Consider the following 22,768-nt stretch of genomic DNA (forward strand, 5'->3'; position numbering starts at 1 on the left):
GTGGGATTGATTAAATAAATAGATACTAAATACATTGGAGGAATTTGGCTAGAAATGTTCTCCCTTCTCTCTACCTGACCTCCAAACTTGAAACACTCTACTCTTACAATGCAAACTAAAAGAACTAGGTAAGGGTGCTGTGTGCTGTTTCTGTCCATGGTGCTTAGCTTGTGATGAAAAAACCAGAGCCATAAAAACGATCTCCATCTGTTGAGTCTTCCTGTTGATCCAAAAATGAAAAGTGCTCTCCTATAACAGATCCAAGGTTGACAGGTGGTGTGGATTTCATTCATCAGTGGGGTCGTCTGGCTCCTGGCTGGTTATTCCTGCTGTTGTAATGGTTGCAGCTGATCCTCTGAGCAGTACTTTGACTGCTCAGGAGTTTTGATCCTTTTAGGGAACTTGGAGTTTTGATAGCATTGGTTTAGATAGCATTGGAATGCACATCTAAGATGTCATTTAGTAATCGAATATTATATAAGGCTTTTGTCCTATCATTTGCAGTCTACATGTCAGTGTAGCTGCAAAAATACTGACATCAACATTTAAGAAGTAAAATCAAGTAGTACATTACACAACCCACAGAAGTTTATCCAGTTTTCAAAGTCACAGTAAAATAGGCTTCACAGAAGGAGGTTGAAAACAAATAACAAAATCATCATCATCATGATTAATTCTTAGGTAATTTTTGACTCAGAATTACAAGTTAAATTCAGAAATATTCTTTTTTATTTGAATGACTTTTAAGATCAGAATCATAGTATGATTTTCCCTGAGCATCCTTAATACTGGTAGTAGAAATAATAAAACTTGTTAATGTTTCACTTAAGAAACCAACAATATATTACTTTTTCTTGTTTTTTTCCAATGTCTCATAAATATTCTTCATCAAGCACATTGAGGGAATTAAGTTCCAATTTAAAGGTAAAGGAAAAAGTTCACCTCGTACATATGTGCTAGTCGTTCCCCTACTCTGCTCATCTCTGTTTCAAAGCCGAAGAGCCAGCGCTGTCTGAAGACGTCTCCATGGTCATGTGGCCAGCATGACTAAATGCCAATGTTACCTTCCCACCAAGGTGGTCCCTATTTTTCTACTTGCATTTTTTACATGCTTTCAAACTACTAGGTTGGCAGAAGCTGGGACAAGTAACGGGAGCTCACCCCGTTATGCAGCATTAGGGATTCAAACCGCTGAATTGCTGACCTTTTAATCGACAAGCTCAGCGTCTTAGCCACTGAGCCACCGCGTCCCTACAAGTTCCAATTTAGCTAATGTTAAATCTTTATATACTTCTGGAGTGGCTTTTCTTCTAGATATATTTAAAAATTCCTTGACTTTATTTTCCAAATGTATTTCAAATGTCCTTTAAAGTTTTTAATTCCTCTTTTTTTTCATGTAAGCAATAACATAACCATGACTATTTGCTTTAAAAGTATCTCAGACCACCATTAAATTAATAGTCTATATTTATATGATCAAATCTTCATAACCTGGTTCCATATGTTTCCTAAAATATGGCTTTATTAAGAACGATGTTCTTTTATACTATCTTGAAAAACTATACATACAAAGAAAAAGAAATACTTTTTCTTACAGCAATTGATCATTTCCCTTTATATTTTTAAATAGTTGATTGATTTGATTTTCTATTTATCCATGCTATGTCATACCTAGTTAAGACCAGGTCGACAAATTTTAATAGACAGAAAATCCTTAAAATATAACAAGGAAAGGATCTCTGAAAGATATTGAGAATCTAGAAAGAGTGCAGAGAAGAGCAGCAAAGATGATTAGGGGACTGGAGGCTAAAACATATGAAGAAAGGTTGCTGGAATTGGGTATGTCTAGTGTAAGATTCGGTGGGCAAACACAAAGCGGAGGCTTGGTTGCTAGAACACAGCTTTATTAAAGTAACTTAACTCAAAACAAGCGAACAACGAACTCGCACTGACAGCTCCTTAAATACCCAGCTGTCAAAACCCAATAGCCAATCAGAGGGAAGCAATTTCCCTCCTTTTCAGCTGCGTGCGTCTAAACCAATCAGCATAGCCTGGCAACAGCTACAGGCTGCATAGGTCGTAACTATGAGGACTTAACACCCCTTCACACCCGGAATGCGCACTCGTAGTCCTCCAAATACGATGGACGTCGACGCTGCCTCCCAGACCGTCTTAGTGTAGGGGAACTCGGTGGTTCAGGCGGAGCCCCGCCTTCGGACTCCTGATCGCCGGGAAGCGGATCATCGTCTGGACTCGAACTCACTGCCGGAGCGTGGTTGTCAGGTAAGTCCCCCGGCGTAAACGGACTGGTCAGTGGAGGCCGGCCGGCCTCCGGTCTGGGAGGAGGAACGTCGGGAATGTTTGTTGATGCGGGTGTTGACGGGTCTAGTGACGGCCGTGGTTCCAAGTCTGCGGCCCGTCGCCTTAGCTGGTTTACATGCCGTCTCCAAACTCGTCCGTCGGTGAGAAGGACCCTATAAGAATAGGGCCCAGTTATTTGTATTATATGCCCCGGCAGCCAACGAGGGTCTTTTTCAAAGTTGAGCGCATAAACCCCTTCCCCCATCTTAAATACCCTGGGGGGCAAACACATCCCTGCAGGTGGCTCGTGGTTGTAGCTAGGGTGAAGTCGGTCTAACGTTGTCCTAAGCCGTCTCCCCATAAGCAATTCAGCAGGGCTCTGTTTAGTGGAAGCGCAAGGTGTTGAGTGCTGGGCTAATAGGTACTGGTGGATCTTGTGATGCCAATCAGTGGACCCTAACCTGCGCAAAGCCTCCTTAGCCGAGCGAACAGCCCTCTCTGCCTGACCATTAGCGGCAGGATGTTGCGGGGCTGTCCGGGCATGGCGGATACCTAACCGGGCTAGGAACAGCTGGAAGGGAGCCGACGTGAATTGTGGCCCATTATCGGTTACAATGGTATCGGGAAGTCCATGGGTCGCAAACCACCCCTCCACTATCCTAATGACGGCCGTGGTGGTGGTGGACTGCATTAAGGCCAGCTCGACCCATTTTGAATGGGCATCAACCCCCACTAGGAAGGTCTGGCCCTGGAAGGGTCCTGCAAGGTCTAAGTGAACCCTAGCCCAAGGAGCCCGTGGGGGCTCCCATTCCTGCACGGGGGCGGCTGGGGGGGCCGGGCGAGTAGATTGGCACAGGCGGCAGCGAGCAACCCAGTCTTCGACCTGCTGGTCAAATTTTGGCCACCATACGTAGCTCCTGCCGAGGGCCTTCATGCGCACCACCCCGGGGTGGGTTGCATGAAGGCCAGCCAAGACCTGATTCCTGAGGGAGGGTGGCACGACTACCCTATTACCCCACAAGAGGCAGCCCTGTAGAACTGACAGCTCATTTCGCCTGCGGAAGAATGGGAGAAACTCCGCAGACCCGTGAGAGGCAGGCCATCCCCTGCGCACCCAGTCCTGGACCCGAGAAAGGACAGGGTCCACAGCGGAGCGGGCGCGAACATCTGACGCTGTGATTAGGGAAGGCAGTTCGTCAACAAGAAGGACGGGCGCTGTGGGAGCAGGGTCACGGACCGGCACTGGAAGCGGGCAGCGGCTGAGGCCATCTGCGTGCGCAATAGCCCTACCCGGTTTGTGTGTTAATTGGTAGGAGTAAGCCGATAAAAACTCTACCCAGCGTGACATGCGCGGGGACAAAATTTGGGGGGTCTGTCTGTCCCCGGCCAATAGTGTACGGAGGGGTGGCTGACAGATTGACCACCGGCACCCGACTGGAAACGTTGAATCTCAGCCGCAGATTTAGCAGACATCTCAGTGGCTCGAGCTTCGTCCAACGCAATGGGAAGCGTCAGATCGGATCGGGCCAACAGTCTTTCCTGCAGTTTCAAATTTCTCACCCCGCATACTAATTGATCGAGGAGCATGTCATCCAGCTCCCGAAACTCACAGTGGCGAGCTGCTGTGCGTAAGGCAGACATGTATTCATTAATGGATTCCCCCTCACGCTGGGCCCTCTGATGGAACGCGTGTCGCCTCGCAATCTTGGATGGGGCGGGGGAATAATGGTGCTTAAGCTTCTCCACTAACGTCTCCCAGGGCACCGAATATACTGGCTGAGGGGCGGCCAGGGCCCTAGCTGTCCCAAATATCTCGCGGCCGCATGAGCTGAGGAAATACCCCCTCTTCCGAGCACTGGATACATCAGAGAGCTCATTTGCCTGTAAGAAACATTCAAACCTCTCAAGGTAGTCTTCCCAGGTTTCTGAAGCAATATCGAACGGTGTGAACGCTGGGAGACCCGTTGTCATTTTTTGGCGAGTTCGCTGGGCACGGCTCTCACAATAATAACAACCGTCACCTCACGATCCCACCTTCGTCGCCAAGTGTAAGATTCGGTGGGCAAACACAAAGCGGAGGCTTGGTTGCTCGAACACAGCTTTATTAAAGTAACTTAACTCAAAACAAGCGAACAACGAACTCGCACTGACAGCTCCTTAAATACCCAGCTGTCAAAACCCAATAGCCAATCAGAGGGAAGCAATTTCCCTCCTTTTCAGCTGCGTGCGTCTAAACCAATCAGCATAGCCTGGCAACAGCTACAGGCTGCATAGGTCGTAACTATGAGGACTTAACATCTAGTTTGATGAAAAGAAGGACTAGGGGAGTCCTATATGATAGCAGTGTTCCAGTATCTCATGGGCTGCCACAAAGAAGAGGGAGTCAAGCTATTCTCCAAAGCACCTAAGGGTAGGACAAGAAGCAATGGGTGGAAACTAATCAAGGAGAGAAGCAACTTAGAACTAAGGAGAAATTTCCTGACAGTTAGAACAATTAATCAGTGGAACAACTTGCCTCCAGAAGTTGTGAATGCTCCAACACTGAAAGTTTAAGATGTTGGATAACCATTTGTCTGAAGTGGTGTAGGGTTTCCTGCCTAAGCAGGGGGTTGGACTAGAAGACCTCCAAGGTCCCTTCCAACTCTGTTATTCTATTCTATTGCATATGGGATAGAAAACACACCTACTCTCAATCTCTTATTGTTTTCATACGTCTCATAGCTTATTTACTGATGTAATTCAAGAATCTCAGCTAAAGGAATATAAATTTGAGGCTCATATTTGTCATATGATTAGCTTTAATAAACTATGGATTATATAGAAGAACTCCATGGCCAATAAACCCCGACTGGCTGATATGGCATAAACTAGAATTTTCAGAAAATAACTCTTTCTCCTCATTCTCTCCCCATTTTAAAGAACTCCTTTCTTTGCTACATAAAGAATATAGATGAGGCTGTTTTATGTCAGGAAATAAGAGGGCTTGGTCAGGAATTTAAGGATCCTAGAATTTTATCTTGCACAGTTTATGAAACAAGAGAGATAATATTGTAAAGGGAGATAAAAACAACATTTTTCTCTATGTAATTCTAAAGACTGCAATCTTATGGGGAAAACATTTCAATATCATTCACAGGGAGGAAAATTATAACACCGGACATTTTATACATAATAAAATGTGTAGGAATTATCTATGGTTTAAAAATAAATACAGATTTTGGAAGATATTTGGAACAAGGACTGTGTGGCACAATTAATTCCATGTTTTTCTGGAATTGTCTTTAAGGCATCAGTGGTGGGTTTCTGCCGGTTTGTGTAGTGGCCCGTCAGTGGCCTGGGCGGATTGTACCTGACTCTGACAGCGAGGAGGCTGGTGTGGTTTGCGCCAGCAGCCTGTGCAGCCTGTGCAGCTGGCACTCGAGTTGGACAAGAAGTCAGCTGGAGAAGATGTGGTGCCAGAGGCAGGGATTTAGCCAGGGCCTTCAGAACCTCCAGAAGCTCCTTTAAGTGAAGAGGACGAAGAGGAGGAGCCTCTTCTCGATGCACAGGTGCGTAGAACTGCCAAAAGGCAGGAGTGGCTCCTCAGGAGGAGGTCTCCTCGAGAGTAAGGCTTGGGGCTAATTGGCCACTCCCTTAGCCTATTTAAAGAGGAACGCCAAATGAAGCAATTTGTAGGGAACAACTTTAGTTCATTCTACTTCGTGTCTGGATTCTCTGCAAATTGCTTCTGGGCTTTCTGCCAACCTTAGTAAGATTGTGATTACTTTATCTTTAGTTTCTTGTAGGCTGTTAAGAAAGTTTATTAACAGCTTTTGTTTTGAAAAAAACTGAGTTATTTTAGTAAATTAAGTTTTGTACAAACTTTGTGAGTGCTGTATTCTTTGGGGTCCGTAGCTGGGGCAGAACAGTTTGCCCCCTCTTCGGGAGAACTGGTAGCGGTGGCAGTGGGAAGCTCTGCCCATCTGCCTAGACGTCATCACGGATGCTCTGCGGATGCACAGAAGTGCCGTGCACAAGCAAAGTGAGCGCGCTCACACGCGCACTCACAGTTCCAAACCGGTAGCGAAGGTAAGTGAAAACCACTACTGGCAGGCATGTGTGTGTGAAAAAGACCTGGGAGAAGCCTCAAAGTGGCCCCAACTTGAAATATCAGGAGTAGCTCTATTCTGCTCAATATTTGAAAGCTGCCATCCCTAAAAAATAGACTAGACCAATGGTCATCCAACTGGCAGTCCGTGGACCACTGGTGGTCAGTGAGAAAATTTTGGTGGTCCGCAGAAAAATTATTTGCATTTTTTATATTGCACTAAATTAGGGGTCCTCAAACTATGGCCCCTGGGCCGGATACATGCAATGAGCATTTGTATTGCTTCAGAGAGTTTCCCCCTTTTTGTGCAGGTCAGCGGGGGACAGAAATTCTGACTCGGGGTCTGCTTCAGCCTCCTGGTGCAGGGCTTTGGGTGAAGGCTGGAGGCAAGTGCTGCTGGTGGCAAAGAGCCGGAGGACCTTGTTCCAGTGGGACTGCATCACGGCCTGGAACTGGCTGACCATCTCAGCCCACTGAGTCTGCAGGTGCCAGTACCTGGCCTTGCACTCTCACAGATCTTCCCTCTGCTTGGAAAGCCTATGCTCCTGGTCCTCAGTGAGGTGCTTCTGCTGAGCCTCCTTCTCGGCCAGATCCAAATTGAACTGAGCTGTTTTGCCAACTCTTTCTCGTGGCGGCTGCTTAGCTCCAACAACTGCTTCCTGTTGGAGCCCTAAGGAGCACGGGCGGGCAGGCGAGGAGAAGCTGGGAGGGGAGGGGCGAGTAGAGGCCGGTGAGGCACCCCTCGATGTGAGTGACATTAAGTTGGCCACACCCACCCAGTCACATGACCACATAGCCACACCCATTTAGTGGTTCCTGAGGTCCGAAAAGTTGGTGACCCCTGGACTAGACTAAGACTAAAGAAACAATGTTATGTAAGTCAGGGCTACTTTTATTGTAATAGAGTTTTGCAAGTCTGAATGTGCTTTCCCCTCCCTTCCTTTATTTTCATTTAAATACCTGTCCGAGATGTTTTCTCATATTTTTGGTCCAGGCCCAACCACTCTGCCCTTTTCAGAGCCTTGGTGGCGCAGTGGTTAGAATGCAGTATTGCAGGCTAACTCTGCCAACTGCCAGCAGTTCAATCCTGACCGGCTCAAGGTTGATTCAGCTTTCCACCCTTCTGAGGTTGGTAAAATGAGGATCCAGATTGTTGAGGGCTGACTCTATAAACCACTTAGAGGGGGCTATAAAGCACCATGAGGTAGTATATAAGTCTAAGAGTGCTATTGCTACATAACCTGATCACTCCATTCAGTGATTTGTAGTAGGAGAAACAAGCTGACAAACTTAAAAAATAAAATAAAATAAATTATATTCAACTTTCATAGTTAAAACAGCATTGATCTCACAGAATAATGGAATGATTGATGGTGGAGGGAATGATGAGAAATGACTCTGGTATATATAGCATAATAAAAAAGTAGTGCACATTTTTCTGACATAAGTTTTGGTGTGAAATTGTGTTATATAAACACCCCTATTTATTGTCTAGAGCCGTGATGGCGAACCTATGGCACAGGTGCCACAGGTGGCACGCGGAGCCATATCGGTGGGCACCCGAGCTCAGCTCTGGCACGCATGCATGCGCCAGCCAGCTGATTTTCGGGTTTTCTGGGCCCACCAGAAGTCAGGAAACACACTGTTTCCGGCATCCGGAGGGCCTCTGGTGGGGGTGGGGAAGGCCATTTTTGCCCTCCCCAGGCTCCTAGAAAGGCTCTGGAGCCTGGGGAGAGCAAAAAACGGGCCTACCGGGCCCACCATGCCATCACGTACCAAAAGCGGGGTGAGCACCGGGGAGGGCACATAGAATTATGGATGTGGGCACGTGTGTGTGTGTGACCCAACCGTGCTCCCCCCGCAATGGCAAAAAGGTTAGCCATCACTGGTCTAGAGAGTTGCTGCTTGGTTTTTTAGAAGAAAAGAACAAATGGGAGATAGCTTCGTAGTTCATTTTTCTTATATTATATTTGCCTCCAGCCATAATATCTGGTTATTTTCTCCACATGGAAAATCATGTGCAGATCTGTGGAGAGACGGATCTCCCAAGCAACTGAATCAGAAAGAATGATAATGGTGTTAAATGTTCTAAATCCGATTTCATATATTAGCATGGCAGAAGAAAATTATTAGACAGGGCCTTCTCATTTTGGCATTTCTTCCCTAGTGACATGGTCCTGTCATCTTATTCATCTTCTTGTTCTTAGTAACTTTTTCTTTTGTGATTTCTGTGATTTCTACCTTGTCCAAGTGAAAGAAAAAAACAGAAGGTAAAAGTTACAAATCAATTGCTCATGATACCATCAGTGGGGGGTTTCAAAAACTTTTACTACCGGTTCTGTGGGCATGGCTTGGTGGCTGTGGCTTGGTGGGCATGGCAGGGGAAAGTTACTGCAAAATCCCCATTCCCTCCCAATCAGCTGGGACTCGGGAGGCCAAGAATAGATGGGGGCAGGGCCACTCAGAGGTGGTATTTACCGGTTCTCCAAACTACTCAAAATTTCCGCTACCGGTTCTCCAGAACTGGTCAGAACTTGCTGAAACCCACCTCTGGATACCATGCAATGGTATTTAAAAAGGCTAGATCATTCCATTAATTTACAATGACCCTTTTACTTCTAAGGGAGTTCCTACAGGCTCAGTTTTGAATTATGGCCTGAGTCTACCAAGAATTGCAAGGGTTTAATAATAAATAAGAATGAATCTACAGCCCATCCTAGCAATATACAACTTCAGATTGGTGGCATACCCTGCCTATTGATTTGGTGTCTATGCAAATACAAATTCACTTATGGCAATGAAAGATGCCTCATGGATTTTGAAGTGATTCATGAAACTATTCTTCTTAAAACAGAAGCAGTTACTAAAAGTACTGTATACTACTTCTCAGTACAAATAATCCCAAAGCAGGAAGGAAAGGAATTTGAAATCAGCTCCACATCTCCCATAACACTAGCATTGTATCATTTCTTTGTGATTTATTTCTACTCAGTTGTAATGTAGTTGAAACTTCTTGGAAGCTATTTTTTTAGACATAGTGATTCTATCTTCCTATTGTGTTTTTCTTTCTGCTGAGGATCAAAGTTCTCCTCCTCCTCCTCCTCCTCTTCTCCTTCTCCTTCTCCTTCTCCTTCCTTCCAATGGGCTTTATATGTTATTAGAGTTTATGAAAGAAGGAAGAAGGAGAAGGGGAGGAGGAAGAAGAAGAGGAGGAGGACTGACAAAGCTTTGGTTAGTTCTACTTTCTTGTGTTATATTGTATGGAGTTAGGGCCACAGAATTTGCAGAAACTTTTCTGGAAGCTGCAACAGAATGGAGAACTGAAACCTGATCTGTCTTTCTGTCATGAGACATACAGTCTATACTTACTTATACAGTACCTAATAATCTGAGTTTGGGGGGAAATAGGGAGAAAGCAGATAAGGTTTTTTTCCTCACATGTGGAGTTCATGAGGGGAGAAGAAGTTGAAATGGACAAAGGAGCTGGCAGGAAGAGAATTACTGATGGACTCCAAAAAGGAGGGGAAAATGTTTATCAAGCAAAAATGGTATTAGACACTTTCAGGCCTCTGAAGATATGCAAGTCCTAGGGCCGTGATGGCAAACCTTGGCACGCGTGCCACAGGTGGCACGCGGAGCCATATTGGTGGGCATGCGAATGTTGCCCTAGCTCAGCTACAGTACGCATGTGCACGCTGGCCAGCTGATTTTCGGGCCTTCTGGGCCCACCGGAAGTGGGCAAATGGGCTGTTTCCGGCTTCTGGAGGGCCTCCGAGGGGGTGGGGAAGGCTGTTTTCATTCTCCCCAGGCTCCTAGAAAGCCTCTGGAGCCTGGGGAGGTCGAAAAATGGGCCTATTGGGCCCACCGTGGTCATCACATGCCAAAAGCAGGGGGACCATGGGAAGGATCTCGTGTGCTTGCGCGGGGGGGGGGGGCAGGGTGCATAGAATTATGGGTGTGGGTACGCATGTGCGTGACCACCCCGCACTCCCCCCACTTTTGGCACGCGATGGCAAAAAGGTTAGCCATCACTGTCCTAGGGTGATTCTAGATAGAGTCAGTATAGAGGCTGTTACAAAGAGAGAGATCACTTGGTGTTAACAGAATAGTTTCCTTGGCACAGATGCCCAAAGAAAGGACAATCCAAAAACCAAAGAAGATCAAAAGGCAGTCAAGCCCTGAGAGGTTCCCAGCTAAGTTTTTTATTGAAACCTTGATTAACTCTTTGGACACTTCAGTTACAGTTACATGCATAACAACATTTCACATACTATTAGCATTGTTGGAACCAGTACGATTCCAGGCATGGAGATAGTTAATCTAAGAATGGTACATCTTAAATTTAAGAAGCTAAAATCAACTTGTTACATTCTCTTCTCTTCTGAAGTTAGTACCAGCTGAGTGCCATTTGTATACTTAGTCCTGCATGGTTGAAAAAGAAGCCTTTTCTATCTTTGAACTGCTATAAAGAAAGAAAACATTTAAACTGATTTGGCAGAAGCTTTGTGCGCTGTGCTTTTTCTGTTTGATCCTACAGAAACCCCTCACAGAGACAGTTCTCAGCATTTCAAGTGGCAGACATATAAACAATCAAAGGCCACCTTCAAAATGCTTTAGAGAGTACGAACAGTGGGTGGTATGGAGATGCCCTAAGAATAAAGTTTACAAAATGGCAAGACCTTCTTGTGGTGGATGATAAAAGTGTGAGCTTCTGTTTTGGGTCACAAGCAACTGAAGATTTTTTTCCGCCTGCACTGCTAGGCACCCTCTGGATTTGTGAAGTGATAGTTTTATAGAATCTGAGAATTATTAGGAAATATGCGTTTCATAATCAGCTGTACTGAAATTAAAAAAGGAAATTTTATGTACTAATTTAGTTTTCCTCATGAAAGTTAGCGAACCATCTCATCACCACGTTATATGTTATGTATGCTGCTAAAATATTCGTTGAAAATAGTAAAGTAATAATGATAGGAATGCATTTTTCCCCACTTTTTCTGTTGCAATTCTGCTGTATCAGATCTAAAGAAAAGGAAGACAGGCAGATTTTATAGGTTGATACTCTTATGATTTATTACACAGTGAAGAAAGCTATTCTTTTTTTTTTTTTTTTTTTTTTGGCAAAGCTGAATTAAAACAAGATACGTTTTAATATGTCTGTAATAAATGGGGATTTATTCCAAGATGGTCAAACATGAAAGCGTTAAAGAAAAATGTAAATTAACTCTAACTTTTAAATCAAAGTAGTGGATAGAGAAATAGGGTTGATAAAATTCTTCAGCAGCCAATCACGAGTGGGGAATGTGGGTGAGATTTTATGAAGAGGAAGTGACCAATTCATTTTTTTATTTTGTCCTTTGTTGTTATTGAGGCATATCTCAGAGGCTAGCTAGGTGCTAGTTAAAAAGAAAACCCCACTATGAAAACCTAAACAATTATAATAATTTATGAAAGCTAGGTGCAAATTAGATTAGAATTTGATGTTGTTTCATGAGGTATGAAATGAGATTCATACATGAGTTTGTTCTGCCTTCTTTTTGTACAGATGTGTACATTTGTGTTGTGATGAGATTTATCAAATTCAGTGCAACACCTGCCCAGTTCTTCATCCCCCCGCCCCACTTTTGCTCCCTCTAATCTTTTAATCTTGATATAACAAATAAAACATTGAATCAATAACTCTCATTAACTCTCTAGGTATAGAATATCCTCTCTGATTAGGCCACTGTCAAAAAGACAACATGATTATTTGTGTGACAAGGAATTTCTTTGGAGTGAAAAGCACAGTGGTCAGTGGAAGTATTTCTGAGTTAGCTTTCTGTAGAAATTATGGAAAGCTGTAGAGTAGGAGAGCTTAGGGATCTTCTTCACTTCTTGACTAGAAAGTTCAACCCACCACTTCCTATGCATGAATGCCTTCTTATAATAGATGAGCATTTAGAAGACATGTTTGAAATTCTTTAAATACCAACCAGAGTGGGACTGGGACAAGAATGTATGAAATAGAGGGATCTAGTCTTCCTACTCTGAAGCTGATATTAGCTAGCTCCAGAATCAAATGGAATAATCCTTCCTGGGAAATAGTCGGGGCAGGGAGTACAGTTAGGCAAAGAATAGGATAGGATAGGATAGGATAGGATAGGATAGAATAGAATAGAATAGAATAGAATAGAATAGAATAGAATAGAATAGAATTGGAAGGGACCTTGGAGGTCTTCTAGTCCAACCCCCTGCTTAGGCGGGAAACCCTCACCACTTCAGACAAATGGTTATCCAACATCTTCTTAAAAACTTCCAGTGTTGGAGCATTCACAACTTCTGGAGGCAAGTTGTTCAACTTATTAATTGTTCTAACTGTCAGAAAATTTCTCCTAAGTTCTAAGTTGCTTCTCTCCTTGATTAGTTTCCACCTATTGCTTCTTGTCCTGCCCTCAGGTGCTTTGGAGAACAGCTTGACTCCCTCTTCTTTGTGGCAGCCCCTGAGATATTGGAACACTGCTATCATGTCTCCCCGAGTCCTTTTCATTAAACTAGACATAACCAGTTTCTGCAACTGTTCTTCATATGTTTTAGCCTCCAGTCCCCTAATCATCTTTGCTGCTCTTCTCTGCACTCTTTCTAGAGTCTCAACATCTTTTTTACATCGTGGCGACCAAAACTGAATGCAATATTCCAAGTGTGGCCTTACCAAGGCATTATAAAGTGGTATTAACACTTCACATGATCTTGATTCTATCCCTCTGTTTATGCAGAACTATGTTGGCTTTTTTGGCAGCTGCTACACATTGAAATTTAATTTCCCTACTCTACCATTACACACTGTGTTTTCAGTCCTGGTCCCTTCTACGTTACTAGCATTTGAACAATATCTATCCATGTACATATTATTTTACTTGTATACTTTAGCGATACACATTCGGCATTTTCATTCCAGATTATTTAAAAGTATCATGTATATATTTAATGATGTATTATTATACGTATGATTAAATTAGCCAACAATTCATAAAAATTTTAAAAGGGGTACAAAAGCCACAAAACAACCAAGAACTAGAACCTTACACTGAAACTTTAAACCAACACTGGGAGTAGGAAAGCCAACAGATGGAATCAAAGGCCTTCCTAAAGAGATATTTTGTCAGTCGGCAAAACTGAAGTCTCGCCATGATGTTCTTCCAACATGCAAGAATTTCACACCAAGGATGCAATTGTTACGATTCAGGTTTTGCCCCACTAATGGCACTTCAAGCAGAAGCCCACTAACTGCTTGAGGCAAGACAGTATACTCTGCAGAAGTTTTGATTTGTCCAAGGATAACTTAATTTTTAAACACACCCTTCAGAATATTTTTCCCCAACCCAAATTAGATTAATAGACAATAAATGTTACACAATGCATGATAAACAATATATGATGATAGATAGATAGATAGATAGATAGATAGATAGATAGATAGATGGATAGATGGATAGATTAGATGGATGGATGGATGGATGGATGGATGGATAGATTGGATGGATGGATGAATGGATGGATGGATGGATTAGATGGATGGATAGATGGATGGATGGATAGATTGGATGGATGGATGGATGGATGGATGGATGGATGGATGGATGGATAGATAGACAGATGGATGGATGGATAGATTAGATGTATGTATGGATAGATAGATAGATAGATAGATAGATAGATAGATAGATAGATAGATAGATACCAATAGCAATAGCACTTAGACTTACACGTCTAGTACAACCCCCTCTAAGTGCCTTACAGAGTCAGTATATTGCCCCCAACAATCTGGGTCCTCATTTTACTGGCCTTGGAAGGATGGCAGTCAACCTTGAGTTGGTCAGGATCGAATTGCTGGCAGTTGGCAAAGTTAGATTCCAATACTGCGTTCTAACCACTCCACCACCACAGCTCTCTATTATCTGTCTATATAGATAGGTAATAGATGGAACATGATTTAGAGTTCACTGTGCCTTTGGGAGAGAATGTGATGGAATTCAGCTGGTTCTGTCTGGTTCGGGCAAACCAGTAGTGGCGCACACACTCACATTTGCGAACCAGTAGGAAATGTAAGTGAATCCCACCTCTGGAATGCACATTGCAGCTTTAATATTTATGGGCAGTGATCCACAGCCTGTTTGATTATTTTTTTTAAAAAAAAGATGGTTGACAATGATCTCATCTCTCTATGATTACTCTGGCTAATCTATTATGGAAAAGAAATTTCAACACTTTTATGATGGACTTGAAATAGACGCCCAAATCACAAGTGATATATTTATTATGCTGTAGGTTTTGTTTGTTGGCCATGCTACTCTGAATTAGAATCTTCATTAGCAAGGTCATTGCACAAGTGTAGGGGTCTGCAACCTTAAATACTCAAAGAGCCATTTGGACCCCTTTCCCACAGAAAACACCAGGAGCCACAAAACCTGGGTGGGTGTGGCCAACACGATGTCACTTACTTCCACCAGTCACATGACCCCTCCCAGCCACGCCTACCCAGCCGGTCATTAGGACAGAGAACCAGTTGTTAAAAAACACCAGAGACCACAAAATCCTTTTGACATCTCTCTCTCTCCACTCCCTCCCTCCCCTCTCCTCCCCTCTCTCTCTGTATCTCTCTATGTCTCTCTCTCTCCCCCTCTCTCTGTATCTCTCTATGTCTCTTTCCCCCTCTCTCTGTATCTCTCTATGTCTCTCTCTCTCCCCCTCTCTCTGTATCTCTCTGTCTCTGCCCTGGCCGCTTCTCCAACCCCCACCGTCGCCCTTACCTTCTCAGGCCAGGCGAGGAGTGACTGGGAGAGGAGGGTGAGGGGCGGGGCCAGCCAGTGGTGGGATCACCTGACAGAGAGCCCAAGCAGAGGGCCCAAAGAGCTGCATGCGGCTCTGGAGCCGCAGGTTGCTGACCCCTGCACAAGTGTATCAAAAATACCCAGCCACCTTTATTTTCTTTTCTTTTAAAGTTTTTTTATTTTTTAAGACAAACAAACATTTAATACATCAATCATCCCTCCCCTGTGACATCTCGGTGTTGACTTCTTCAGTTCTTTTTATTTTTCTTGTTCCAACAGTTTCTTCTATCTTAATAGTCATCCAAACCACTATAAAAGTTCATTCCTATAACCATATTCTTGCCATCAAATTTTTATACATAGTTATAAAATTAATCATTTATATCTCTTTTCCAACCAACAATAAAAATAATTCCATATTCTAAAGTATTCTGATTCTTCCCTATCTTTAATCAACAAAGTTAATTGGTTCATTTCTGCACAATCTAAAAATTTTTTTTTATTACTTCATCTTCCAAATTTTGAGAAGATGAATAATTTCCAATTTTGAGCATAAACAGTTCTTGCAGCTGTTATTACGCGTATAATCAAATAAATATATTGCTTTTTAATATATTCCAGCTTTCTTAAATGTAATCTTTCAGGGGTGTGCTCAAAACCGACTTATCAATTGCTAACCATGCAGCAGCCATTATTTTATATTTGTCTTGTGTGAAAGAACCCAAAAGTTATTTTTACTCCATTTGTTTCTCTTTTTTTTTTTTTTGAGCTAATTGTAGAAGCATATACAAGTATTATTCTTTACCCAATGTATGCATAATATATGATGGGGTTTCTTTTCATGGTTGCAAGCAACAACTACAACAATATAATGACATTTCCTTCCGCTGGTCTTCCATGCATACCCATTTATTACATCACATGCATTCTTTGTCTAGCATATGGACAACATATAACCAGGAAATAGACCATAATTTAGCTAGTCTTATTTTTTAGCCTTAATACATTTCTTTCATGGTGATCCAGCCTTTTCCGAACTAAAAGGTATCTTGCCAATAAATACATAAAAGATCAAAACATTGGCATTAATATGGAAAATACAATTTTCCTTGACCTCCATAATTCAGAAAATGAAGCATCTAATATTGTTGCTTTGCACATTTTGTTACTGCCAAAATTAACACTTCTGGCATCTTTTTTAAAAAGCCTCACCGTCTTCAGTGGGTGTTTTCTTCACCCGGCCCATGTACACCATGTACAAAGGATATATTTTATAGAGAATTGGCACCTGTGCACATCTTTTCATTTCCTTCTGGTTTCTTTCACCCTAAATAAAAATGACTTTAGCTCTGAGCACTTTGCAGCCATTATGGTCCAAATAGAATTGAGACCCACACAGAATTTATAACTCCCTTTGATTCGTTCTTCAATGTGTACATGAACTTTCTTTCTCCTTGGCACGATGTGACTTTTAATGGGCCAGCCTTGCTATTAGAGAGAATGTGAAGTGACCACAACATATGGAAAATGCTGGAAAGTAGGAATGATAACGTTATAAACTGACCATTTCTTTCTTTCTTTATATAAGTGACTCTAAGTAGTGAACAAAATTAAAATAAAACCAATTTCAACTATCAAAAAATTAAAATACAAAGCAGCCAAGACAATACTGTGTTCCATAATCCCTAACATGGTCAAGAAACAGATCCCACATTCAGGGCCTTAGGCTTCAAAAGGACTTTATGACTTTAAAAAAAATAAATTTCATTTCATTTTTTCATTTTATTTAATTTATATACCGCCCTACTCCCGAAGGACTCAGGGCAGTGAACAGCCACAAGATAAAACACATAAATACAAAATTTAAAAGCAATGTAAAACCGAATTAAACAATTTGGCCCAAGACAGATTTAAAACACCCCAATAATTTAAAACAGATTAAAAGTTACATTTTAAAAAGGGAAAGGGGAAAAGATTAGGCCAGGCCAGCCTGATGGAATAAAAAGGTCTTAAGAGCGCGGCGGAAGGTGCGCAGATCCGGGATCCTCTGTATCTCCAGGGGGAGCTCATTCCAGATAGTAGGTGCCCCCACAGAGAAGGCTCTCCCCCTGGGGGCTGCCAGTTGACATTGTTTGGCCGATGGCACCTGGAGGAGCCCCTCTCTATGAGAGCGTACCGGCCGGTGGGAGGCTATTGGTGGCAGCAGGCGGTCCCATAGATAACCAGGTCCTAAGCCATGGAGTGCTCTAAAGGTGGTAACCAAAACCTTGAAGCGCACCCGGAAGACCATCGAGAGCCAGTGCAGCTCGCGCAGGAGAGGTGTTACATGGGAATGCCATGTTGCTCCCATAGCAGTATCATGAGCCATCTTGATCTCCAGAGGGTGGGCACTACAGCAGAAAAGGCACAGCTTCTAGGACCTGCATTCTTTAGCTGACAGGAACCAGAACATCTCCATCCTGTTTGACCAGATCAGATGTAAAGAAACAAACTGGGAGAGATAGTCCCTTAAGTTGGATCCCAAGCCATGAAGGGTTTTAAAGGTGACAACCAGCACCTTAAATTTCATCCTGGGAGCACACCAACAATCAATACAGCTCATGGAATATATGCTGAATAACTGGCATCATTGATTCCTTGTGGTACCACATTCTGCACCAATTGAAGTTTCCAAATGCCCTTCAAAGGCAGCCCCACGTAAAGTGCCTTGAAGTAGACCAGATGGGAGGTCACAAGGGCATGAGTGATAGTGAACGGGGCTTACTCATTCCCCATCCTTGCTGCCAAGTTGGGAAACCAACCTACATTACCTTGTAATGGTTATGATACTCTGTTTCAAATACTAAAGTAGAATTTCTGATCCAATAATTTTTGTAGATGGACAGAGTTTGAGTGTTCTGCCTATGAGAAGAAAGATCTTGCCAAATATTTTATTGGGGGTTCACCTTTCATAGCTTCACGTTTTTGTAGATAGGTTTTCACTATTTTAAATGTATGAAACTTTCACATCAGTTGAAAAACTGTGGGGAAGCAGTGATCTGTGTACTTCTAAAGGGCACATTAAAATTAATTCAGTTCCAATTGACATGATTGTCCATGCTATCATGCTGAGAAGGTGTTCTAATGTAAAAACAAAAAACTGCAATCCAGAGAACAAATTAAGTCTGGAAATCCAGCCTGAAAAATGAAATCCTTTTAGCCTCAACACTAAAGCTAGTATTTAATTTTTTTTCTCCCTGAACTTCATTATTCGTACATGTGTAGATTCTTTATATGGCAGAAATTATATATCTGAGAATTCTATTCCCTTCCTCAGCTGTCACACATTATCTGTGAAATTGACACTGAAATAACTAACCATTGCTTACCTCTGTCTCACCAGCTGCCTCTAATTATTTCCACATCGCCTCCTGCTTTTTTACATTTTTTGAATGAAGTTACCTTGAAAGGATGTTGCTTCCAATACAGTCATGCTGTCTTTTTTAAAAAAATAAAAATAAATGAATTGAGTTTATAACAGTATATATAGCATTGCTAACATCACCAAAAGCATTTCAATGAATAACTATTTGGAGCCTGCTTCGTTGCAGAATGGCAGTCTACCCTGAATACCTTATGGTAAAATGGCAGCTAACCTGGCTCTACAGGTAGTTCTTGACTTTCAGCCATTCATTTAGTGACCGTCCGAAGTTATAACAGCAGTGAAAAAAGTGAGTTATGATCAGTTTTCACACCGATGACCATTGCAGCATCCCCATGCTACCTGATCAATGCTTGGCAACTGGCTCATATTTATGATGGTTGCAGTGTCCCAGAGTCATTGATTACCTTTTGTGATTACCTTTTGTGATCTTCTGACAAGCAAAGTCAATAAGGAAGCCAGATTCGACCAAGTTGCTAACTTAACAACCGCAGTGTTTTGCTTAACAATTGTGGCAAGAAATAACAATAGTACTTAGACTTATATACCGCTTCACAGTGCTTCACAGCCCTCTCTAAGCAGTTTACAGAGTCAGCATATTTCTCCCAAAAGTCTGGGTCCTCATTTTACTGACCTCAGAAGGATGGAAGACTGAGTCAACCTTGAGCCGCTCAGAATTGAACTCCTGGAATGCGCAGTGAGTTGGCCCTGCAGTACTGCATTCTAACCACTGCACTACCACGGCTCATAAAAGATCATAAATGGGGCAAAACTCACTTAACAACTGCCTCCCTCGCTTAGAAATGAAAAATTTAGGCTCAATTGTGGTCATAAGACGAGAACTACCTGTCTGTCTCTTTTCTTAGGTCTTGGATTACATTGAGCGGTTGATCCTGTATGTTTACTTCTTTCAGCGTTGGTTTTTTTCTTCTGATGTTTGAAGATGTACGGAGTAGAGAGTTGGACTCTGACAGAAAGCCACTTAAAGAAGCATTTGAAATGTGGATTGACAGGCGGCTGTTACGTATAAGCTGGGTTGACAAAATCAGAAACGAGGAGGTGATAAGACGCCTGGGAAAGCAAAGGGAAATCATCAAAACCATTAAAAAGCGAAAGTTAGAATATTTTGGACATGTGATGCGACACCCAGAAAAATACGGCATACTTCACTTAATCCTCCAAAGAAAGATTGAAGGCAAATGGGGTCCAGGCAGAAGAAGAATATCATGGCTTCACAATTTAAGGGACTGGTTTGGACAAAACTCAGCAGCACTTTTTCGTGCGACTGTTGATAAAAATGGGATCGTCAACATGATCACCAACATCCGATGACGGATATGGCACAAGAAGACGAAGAAGAAGTAGTTTGAACTCTTGAACTGTATTTTAGTATTGCTTTGATTGTACACTGTATAGAATTGGGCGGCTGTATCTATTTCTAAAGATGTTAAAATGAGATGAGAAAGTATTCAAATAGGGTTTTTTTTTCCAGGGTTTGAAATGTACAGTAAATTAATGCATCTGTCTGCTAGGCTCATTTTGAAAAGATTGGGAGGAGGAGATTCTTAATGGAGGACTAAGAATATTGGCTGAGAATGATGGAAATTGAAGTTGTTACAGATGTGGAAGGGATTAGATTGCAGCTGGTTGGACTAATAAGATGCCTAATGTTGATGTTGGATGAACATTTTACTGAAGTCAACAACAACAACAAAAAGACCAGTTTAAGTAATATATTACTAAAGATGTTATTTTCTTAACTGAAACATTTCTCCTAAATGTATGGGTGATATAGAGCATTTGCAAGAGAATAAGGTTTGGATTTTGATATTCGTTTAGGCATTGTCACATACTAACAATGCACTATTGCAATAAAGTAATTAGGCCTTTTGCATATAGAAACATACCTTTAATCCCAAGGATAAGCAGTCACAAAGTAGCTGGTAAATCAGCTTGCATGAATTTTATTCTGGGGAAGCCCATAATGGATTATTTAAAGATGCTGGAATTTATGCAAGTGGGAAGAACTGCATTTTCTTAGTATTATTTCAGAAGGTTGTTTTCTTTTTCCTATTCCTCACACTCTTTTTAGATTGAAAAGAAAAGAAAATGTGTAGTATCATTTTGGGTTTGGCCACTGATCTTCAGTGGAGCAATTTCAGGAATATTTGGGCTGACAAATTTGGAAGGAAAGCTGCATGCCCAAAGTTGAATTGCTTCATTATATGCTTGCAGAAACCTGTAGAGGTTTCAAATGCGCCATCACATTAATAAGTTGATGGCTCTTGGACTGCTACTGTAAGAAGCTTCTCTGCTAAAGCTTCATAAAGGGCTTAAGGATGATCTGGATGGCTTTTGACCTTCAGGGAGCTTCTTCTAATGGTCAACTGCAAAGCCTTGATGATTGCTTTGAGGTTGCAGTTGGAGATGTACCATACAAGCTATGCCTAAAAAGGACACCTTGAGGATGTCAAGTGTGAATGTCTTTTATGGAAAGGTTGTGGGGGCTAGAGGTTCATGTGAAGACCATCAGCACTGAAAAAAAATCACAGTCAATTGCAAAAGGCCAATTTTCTTGGAACAGCTTACATCTATGATCAAACATCTGCATAGCCCAAATCTTTGGGAAGGACTCGATAACTGGATAAAAATGGCAAATGTAGTCTAGACATTGGGCTGATTGTGCGACCGATCATAATCTTATATATATATATATATATATTTATGTCAATTAACCAATGTCAATGTCATTAATTTATGTCCATTAACTCCCAGAAACTCAGATTGGTTTAAAACAGTTGTTAAAAATATTTTTTTTTTAAAAAATAGCAAAAGACTAAAGAACAATTATATGTTATGTTATGTCTGGAAAGGAAGGAAGGAAGGAAGGGAGGGAGGGAGGGAAGGAGGGAGGGAGGGAGAGAGTCATCTTTTGAAAGGGCTGGATGAATAGCCAAGGCTTAGAGGCCATCAAACCTTGGGGGAACCTCATTCTAGAAGGCAAGCTACAGAGAAAACACTGTTCCAGTGCCCAAACCGATGGCATTGTTTAATTGATGGAACCCAGATCAAACCAAACCTATTAGATTAAACTGTTCAGGCAGATATTGTGGGGCATTAAGACATCTTGGGGATGAAAAACTTGTTCTCAATATTCTGGCTTTTAATTTTTAATTTTTCACTTACAGTTTTCCTAAGACACAAACAACAGGAAAGCTTTCCACAATTTACTGAGCTTATTATCCTGGCTGTACTAGCAATTGCTACAAAACTCGTGGTTTTAATATCCTAATTTTTTTTTCTTCAGTCTAGATATGCATGGATTATATGAATGTTGCTTTATTTACAGACCAAAGCAGCAGAGACATCCACAGATAGTAGATTATTCTTTGTGTTAGATTTGGATATGTAACACCCATCTTTTTTCTCTTTCTGGCTAAATTAGAGTGTGTGTGTGTGTGTGTTTGTTTGAAAAAAAAAGTCTGGAGGCAACAGATGTAATTACTACCCAAGATCAGGTCTCCTGTTATTATCAAGAATAGTTTCATTTGTGCCTATCATAATTTGAGGGAAGGCTTATTGTTCAAGAGCTAAGCAACCGTTGTAGTGGATATCTCAATTCCTGATTTATTCTCACAATTTGGGCTTTTTAAAATTGTCAATATTTACCAACTGGGTTCTCTGAGTTCTGATTCATTAAGACCAAAAGGTTGTTGCTGCTGGATTTCCTTGCTGTTGCTTCTTTTTTTAAACCTCTTTTTATGACATGCTAAAATGGACTTTCCTTATTGTTCGTGTTTTCTCTTGACTTGGGTTATTATTAATTACCATGACTGTGATGGGCTTTGATTCATTTAAATCAAAGCGAGGCTATCTGGCTTTAGTTACTCTTAGCTTAACTTTGCCTAGATGTTCTTAGAAGTCTTCCTGATACAAAGCACATCTGGCTTTGATAAATGACAGCTGGGGATGCATGGCACCAGTCTGCTCGGAAAACATCCACAGTTTAACATGCATCATTAGATGCATGCATATTTTGTCTATGGCACTAATAACCACTGAACTGATGAAGGGAATGGAAAGGGCAGAGTACAGGAAACTTCCCACAGCCGAATGCTTCCAAAAGCCTTTTTAAAGTTCATAATATCAGAA

The sequence above is a fragment of the Pituophis catenifer genome, unplaced genomic scaffold (genome assembly GCF_029215685.1).
Source record: "Pituophis catenifer annectens isolate HBS135680 unplaced genomic scaffold, rPitCat1.0.hap2 SCAF_6, whole genome shotgun sequence".
NCBI lineage: Eukaryota > Metazoa > Chordata > Lepidosauria > Squamata > Colubridae > Pituophis > Pituophis catenifer.